Source organism: Procambarus clarkii, chromosome 94, assembly GCF_040958095.1.
Source record: "Procambarus clarkii isolate CNS0578487 chromosome 94, FALCON_Pclarkii_2.0, whole genome shotgun sequence".
NCBI classification, from domain to species: Eukaryota; Metazoa; Arthropoda; class Malacostraca; order Decapoda; family Cambaridae; genus Procambarus; species Procambarus clarkii.
Window position 1 is genome coordinate 6,002,515 of NC_091243.1, and position 7,701 is coordinate 6,010,215.

The following is a 7,701-nucleotide window of genomic DNA, read 5'->3' on the forward strand; positions in this document are numbered from 1 at the left end:
GTGTGTGTGTGTATACACAGCATATTCATACCATGCATTATTTCTCTCTACAGCAGACGGTGTATAATGAATGACAGTATTACTATACATGACTATCCAAGGATTGGCTGTCATCATCGCCTGGAACTCATCACAATAGTCATTGTTGATCACCCTCGGTCATCATACATCAATAACGACCTGCCCTCATTCATCATCAATCCTTACTCATCGTTAAGTATCATTATAACTCATCATTTACCATCATCAATCATCAGTGATCTACAAGAGTTCTTAGTCATTATTATTCAACCCATCCTCTTCTTTCTACACTAGTTTTTGTAACCATGTGCCCCATAGTACAAAGTTGGACGTACTAAGTAATTAGATAGTAGATTTTGGTACTATTCACTTTATAGCCACACAAAATGAAGCTAAAAACACACTTAAAGATTCCTAGGCTTAATACATCACACACACATGCACTATATTAGGCCTCAGATAGTGAGTAATTAGGCCTAGGAAGGTTTAGTTAGTTTATGGTGGGGGTGATGGGGCTGGGGTGGTCATGGGGTAGGGGTGATGGGGCTGGGGTGGTCATGGGGTGGGGGGTGATGGGGCTGGGGTGGTCATGGGGTGGGGGTGATGGGGCTGGGGTGGTCATGGGGTAGGGGTGATGGGGCTGGGGTGGTCATGGGGTGGGGGGTGATGGGGCTGGGGTGGTCATGGGGTAGGGGTGATGGGGCTGGGGTGGTCATGGGGTGGGGGGTGATGGGGCTGGGGTGGTCATGGGGTGGGGGTGATGGGGCTGGGGTGGTCATGGGGTGGGGGTGATGGGGCTGGGGTGGTCATGGGGTGGGGGTGATGGAGCTGGGGTGGTCATGGGGTGGGGGTGATGGGGCTGGGGTGGTCATGGGGTGAGGGTGATGGGGCTGGGGTGGTCATGAGGTGAGGGTGATGGGGCTGGGGTGGTCATGGGGTGAGGGTGATGGGGCTGGGGTGGTCATGGGGTGAGGGTGATGGGGCTGGGGTGGTCATGGGGTGGGGGTGATGGGGCTGGGGTGGTCATGGGGTGAGGGTGATGGGGCTGGGGTGGTCATGGGGTGAGGGTGATGGGGCTGGGGTGGTCATGGGGTGAGGGTGATGGGGCTGGGGTGGTCATGGGGTGGGGGTGATGGGGCTGGGGTGGTCATGGGGTGGGGGTGATGGGGCTGGGGTGGTCATGGGGTAGGGGTGATGGGGCTGGGGTGGTCATGGGGTGGGGGTGATGGGGCTGGGGTGGTCATGGGGTGGGGGTGATGGGGCTGGGGTGGTCATGGGGTAGGGGTGATGGGGCTGGGGTGGTCATGGGGTGGGGGGTGATGGGGCTGGGGTGGTCATGGGGTGGGGGTGATGGGGCTGGGGTGGTCATGGGGGGGTGATGGGGCTGGGGTGGTCATGGAGTGGGGGTGATGGGGCTGGGGTGGTCATGGGGTGGGGGTGATGGGGCTGGGGTGGTCATGGGGTGGGGGTGATGGAGCTGGGGTGGTCATGGGGTGGAGGGTGATGGGGCTGGGGTGGTCATGGGGTGGAGGGTGATGGGGCTGGGGTGGTCATGGGGTGGGGGTGATGGGGCTGGGGTGGTCATGGGGTAGGGGTGATGGGGCTGGGGTGGTCATGGGGTGGGGGTGATGGGGCTGGGGTGGTCATGGGGTGGGGGGTGATGGGGCTGGGGTGGTCATGGGGTGGGGGGTGATGAGGCTGGGGTGGTCATGGGGGGGTGATGGGGCTGGGGTGGTCATGGGGTGGGGGGTGATGGGGCTGGGGTGGTCATGGGGTGGGGGGTGATGGGGCTGGGGTGGTCATGGGGGGGTGATGGAGCTGGGGTGGTCATGGGGTGGGGGTGATGGGGCTGGGGTGGTCATGGGGTGGGGGTGATGGGGCTGGGGTGGTCATGGGGTGGGGGGTGATGGGGCTGGGGTGGTCATGGGGGTGGGGGTGATGGGGCTGGGGTGGTCATGGGGTGAGGGTGATGGGGCTGGGGTGGTCATGGGGTGGGGGTGATGGGGCTGGGGTGGTCATGGGGTGAGGGTGATGGGGCTGGGGTGGTCATGGAGTGAGGGTGATGGGGCTGGGGTGGTCATGGGGTGGGGGTGATGGGGCTGGGGTGGTCATGGGGTGGGGGTGATGGAGCTGGGGTGGTCATGGGGTGGGGGTGATGGGGCTGGGGTGGTCATGGGGTGGGGGTGATGGGGCTGGGGTGGTCATGGGGGGTGATGGGGCTGGGGTGGTCATGGGGGGTGATGGGGCTGGGGTGGTCATGGGGTGGGGGTGATGGGGCTGGGGTGGTCATGGGGTGGGGGTGATGGGGCTGGGGTGGTCATGGGGTGGGGGGTGATGGGGCTGGGGTGGTCATGGGGGGTGATGGGGCTGGGGTGGTCATGGGGTGGGGGGTGATGGGGCTGGGGTGGTCATGGGGTGGGGGTGATGGGGCTGGGGTGGTCATGGGGGGTGATGGGGCTGGGGTGGTCATGGGATGGCAATCATAGTGACAAGCAAAATTGGCAGGCTGTCGTGTTTTCTATTCTAGGGTCCTCGGTTAGGTTAGGTTAGGAAATATAGGACCTGCCAAAGCAAACGAATGAGAGACGGTGTTTGAGGAGCTGAAGTACAACACAAACCCCCCTTCCCCCCCCCCCCACACGCACACACACACGCGCACACACACAAACACCCGCGAACACACACACATACACACACACAAACACACAAACACCCGCGAACACACACACACACACAAACACACAAACACCCGCGAACACACACACACACACACACACACACACACACACACACACACACACACACACACAAACACACAAACACCCGCGAACACACACACACACACACACACACACACACAAACACACAAACACCCGCGAACACACACACACACACACACACACACACACACACACAAACACACAAACACCCGCGAACACACACACACACAAACACACAAACACCCGCGAACACACACACACACACACACACACACACACACACACACACACACACAAACACACAAACACCCGCGAACACACACACACACAAACACACAAACACCCGCGAACACACACACACACACACACACACCAAAGGACATATACACAAGCACTCACAAAACGTGAGGAAGGGTCGTAACTAGCTATAAAAAGCACTTAAGTGGTCGTTATGCTTCTGTCAGTCTTACGAATTGCCCTTATGTAGGCTGGAGGGGGGAGGGGGTGGACCCCCTTGGTGAGGTCGGGGGGTGGAGCCCCCCTTTTGGTGAGGTCGGGGGGTGGAGCCCCCCTTTGGTGAGGTGGAGACGATTCCTCCTCGTCCTTCTGCTCCTGCTTCTTCTGCTGTTCCTGCTGCTGCTGCTGCTGCTCCTGCTGTTCCTGCTGTTCCTGCTGTTCCTGCTGTTCCTGCTGTTCCTGCTGCTCCTCCTGCTGCTCCTCGAGGCAGCCGTTAAGTGCCTGCTCTGTTAGCAGTTCACCTCCATGCATATTTTAGCTCAACAATTTACGTGTTGGAGGCAAAGTTTTCTCGCTGTTGTAAAATGTTCAAACTTGTGAGGTTGTCGGTGTTTGGGGGGTTGGGGGGAGATGGGGGGGACCTGGGGTGGGGTGTTTGTGGGGGAGACCTGAGGTGGGGTGCTTGTGGGGGGAAACCTGGGGTGGGGTGTTTGTGGGGGAGACCTGGGGTGGGGTGTTTGTGGGGGCGACCTGGGGTGGGGTGCTTGTGGGGGGCACCTGAGGTGGGGGTGCTTGTGGGGGGACCTGAGGTGGGGGTGCTTGTGGGGGGACCTGAGGTGGGGGTGCTTGTGGGGGGGCTCCTGAGGTGGGGTGTTTGTGGGGAGGGCCTGAGGTGGGGTGCTTGTGGGGGAGACCTGAGGTGGGGTGTTTGTGGGGAGGGCCTGAGGTGGGGTGCTTGTGGGGGAGACCTGAATTGGGGTGTTTGTGGGGAGGGCCTGAGGTGGGGTGCTTGTGGGGAAGACCTGAGGTGGGGTGTTTGTGGGGGGGACCTGAGGTGGGGGTGCTTTTGGGGGGGGGGGGACCTGAGGTGGGGTGCTTGTGGGGGAGACCTGAGGTGGGGGTGCTTGTGGGGGAGGACCTGAGGTGGGGTGCTTGTGTGGGGGGGGGACCTGAGGTGGGGTGTTTATGGAAGGGTGGGGGTTGGGGGGTTGGGGGGTTGGGGAGGGCAGGGGGGGGGCGAGACAGTACACCTGGGTGGTACTGACAATCGACGTCCCTGAGGTCTAGTCAAAGGTTAGTGGTCTGGTCAACCAGGCTATTAAACACCCAACCCGTCCTCAGACTAAGGCCATTCCATCCAGCGGTCGACCCCAAGACGCATTCAACAATTTTAACATGACGTTCATTCAAAATAGAAGTTTTCTCAAATATAAATAAATATTATTATATATTAGCACATTGTGCATATTTAGGCATTGGTTAGGTTAGGTGTTTAGGTTCTATTGGCGATTATTTGTATTTGTAGTACGTGGGTGAAGCATTTACAGCGTTGTGGTTCGAACAAAACTTGTCAACGAACCACTTGTTCCGGAAGTGTTCGGACGTCATCAGTTGTGAGTCGTGTGTAAACCGTTTTTCATTCATAAACAGGGGGTTTGGCGACTGGATTAACGAGCTTGGATCTTTGTATGCGAGGTCGGGGCTGCACAACTGATGACGTCCGAACACTTCCGGAACAAGTGCTTCGCTCACGTCTACTGTTCGAACCACAACGCTATAAATGCTTCACCCACGTACTTCAAATACAAATCAACGCCAACAGAACCTAAACACCTAACCTACGCCTAACTATTCATAGAATTTGGATGTATAATAATATTATATATGAGAACAAACCAATTTTTAATACACAGTATGATAAAATTATGAAGAAAAACAGACGCAGGTTCGAATCCTCGTCACGGCCCTTGTGGATTTGTTCATTGATGCATCACGTTATTGTGATTTCTGTATGTAATAAAATTAAGAATGCGTGTGGGGAGGCCGGCCGCTGCTTTAAACAGCCTAGTGTGAGGATGGGTTGAGTTGAGTCGTGAAAATAAACGGCCGTCGGGTTCACAAAAAACAAATTAACATTAACATCAGTCAGTATTTTATATATATATATATATATATATATATATATATATATATATATATATATATATATATATATATATATATATATACAAGAGTTGTTACATTCTTGTACAGCCACTAACACATAGCGTTTCAGGCAGGTCCTTAATCCTAATTTTCCGCGGAATAGGACCCGCCAAATTGCTTAACAACCAGGGGCCAGATTCACGAAGTAGTTACGCAAGTACTTACGAACGTGTACATCTTTCCTTAATCTCTCACGGCTTTGGTTACATTTTATTAAACAGTTTACAAGCATGAAAACTTGCCAATCAACTGTTGTTATTGTTATTAACAGCCTCCTGGTGCTTCGGAGCTCATTAACTGTTTAGTAATTGGAAACACAGCCGCCAAACATTGAGAAAAGATGTACAGGTTCGTAAGTGCTTGTGTAACTGCTTCGTGAATCTGGCCCCAGGTACCCATTCACTGCTTGGTGAATAGAGGCTACAATTAAGGATTGGCGCCCAGTCAATCCTCTCCGGCCAAGATACGAACCCAGGCCATAGCTCGGGAAACGCCAGGCGAGTGTTTTACCACTACGCCACGGGGACTGCCTAATTTGGACTATTTGACTTGCTCCAATAATTCAGTGTATATTTAAAAAAAACCTGGTCCCAATTTATATTATAAATATCAAATATACAATATAGTATGTACATATATATCATATGTACAATATTACATATGTACATAGAATAGTATTACGTCAAAATATAGCTTCCTTTTCGTGTTAAAATTTAAAATGATTATGAAAGTGTAAAACAATGGTTGGTGTGAAGACTTGAGTGTAACACACACACACACACACACACACACACACACACACACACACACACACACACACACACACACACACACACACACACACACACACACACACACACGCGCGCGCGCACACACACACACGCACACACACACACACACACACACACACACACACACACACACACACACACACACACACACACACACACACACACACACACACTGCTCACACAAGCGCCCGGAACTTGTAGATATGGAAATAGCACCCACGACTCCCTAATGACTAGCTCATCTTTTTGGTCCCTGTATAAATTATGCGAGTTAGTTATCGCGAGGGAGGCAAGTGGTTGACCTGATGACCGTGTTGGGGGTGGGGGTGGTGTTGGGGGCTGGTGGAGGGGGTGTTGGAGGCTGGTGGTGTGGGGGTGTTGGGGGCTGGTAGTGGTGGTGTTGGGGGCTGGCGGTGGTGGTGTTGGGGGCTGGTGGTAGTGGTGTTGGGGGCTGGTGGGGGTGGTGTTGGGGGCTGGTGGTGGGGGTGTTGATGGTGGGTGGTGTGGGGGTGGTGGTGATATATTTACCTGTTAGTGTCTACGGAGGAATGAGGTCTATCTAGCTCTGTCTGCCCCCGTCTATTTTGACGTTTAAATTCTTTGTTGAATCTGGGTTTAAAGTTTTGGATGGAGGTGGCTTCCTCAACTGCTTTCAGTGCATTCCACTTGTTGACCTCCCGAATAAGGTACGAGTATTTATTTACATTCCTTCTTCTCTTACACTAACAGCTTCCACTTGTGTCTTCTTCTCCTACTTCCTCTCCATTGTGAAGAGGCTATCCCTGTTCATCCTGTCTATTCTTCTCAGTATCTTGAATGTTGTGATCATATCTAGTTTTTGTCTATCCTGTACGGCTAGGTTGTAGATCCAGTTGCCTGTTCTCAAAGCTTAATCCTCTTAACTTTAGTACCATTCTTGTGGCAAACCTTCGTACATTTAAATTTTTAGCTTTATGCTTCACAAGTTGCAAATTCCATGCTGGTGCAATACTGGTCGAACACACGTGTGTAGATTGTCTTGAAGGAGTCCTGATTTAGGTGTCTAAACGATGTTCTTATATTTTCTTTTCGATGTTCTTTTCTAGAAAAAATGACTTTCTAGAAAAATTTTGTATAAAAGTATAGTGTACCCAGCCTTCATTTTCCTGTCTTATTTTAGTAACCTTGTCGTAAAACTCCATCACTTTTGTCAGTACGACTTTTTCTTTCTAATTTCATGCTAATCAGAGTTGATTCCCTTCAGTTGCTGCATCATTCTTAACCTGATGACTTCCTCCAGCACTTTACCCGGGATACTTGTCACGGACACTGGTCTATAATTTAGTGTCTTCTGTTCCATTGTTTGAATACTGGCACAACGTTTGTGTCCTGGTGTGGGTGGCGGTGTGGGGGGCGGTGTGGGTGGTGGCGGTGTGGGTGGCTGTGTAGGGGGTGGTGTGGGTGACGGCGAGGATGATAGTGGGGGGGTATTATGTGGGTGGTGTTGTGTACTAGTAAAAATAATCACGATTATATATGCCTGATAATATACACAATATCCAGAACACCAGAAAGCCTGGGCACACGACAGTAACTGCAGTTCGACGAAGACTAACAGTGTGCATCTCTCTCCTGCAGGTCATGACAGCGAGGCGTGTGAGGAGGGGGCGGTGGTGCCCTCCGCCCCGCCCATGGAGCACATGGACCACTTCACCGGCTACGAGCAGCTCTCCTTCGAGGCAGGTAAG

The 7,701-nt window shown here is 53.0% G+C and overlaps 1 long non-coding RNA gene across 1 annotated transcript in view; it reads left to right on the forward strand.

Moving 5' to 3' along the window:
• Positions 1–7,701, forward strand: part of LOC138359920 (uncharacterized) — a 188,468-nt gene extending 180,767 nt beyond the window's left edge. Inside the window, exon 3 of the long non-coding RNA XR_011226147.1 lies at positions 7,592–7,701. This is a non-coding gene — a long non-coding RNA (uncharacterized lncRNA). The remainder of the gene's footprint in view (positions 1–7,591) is intronic.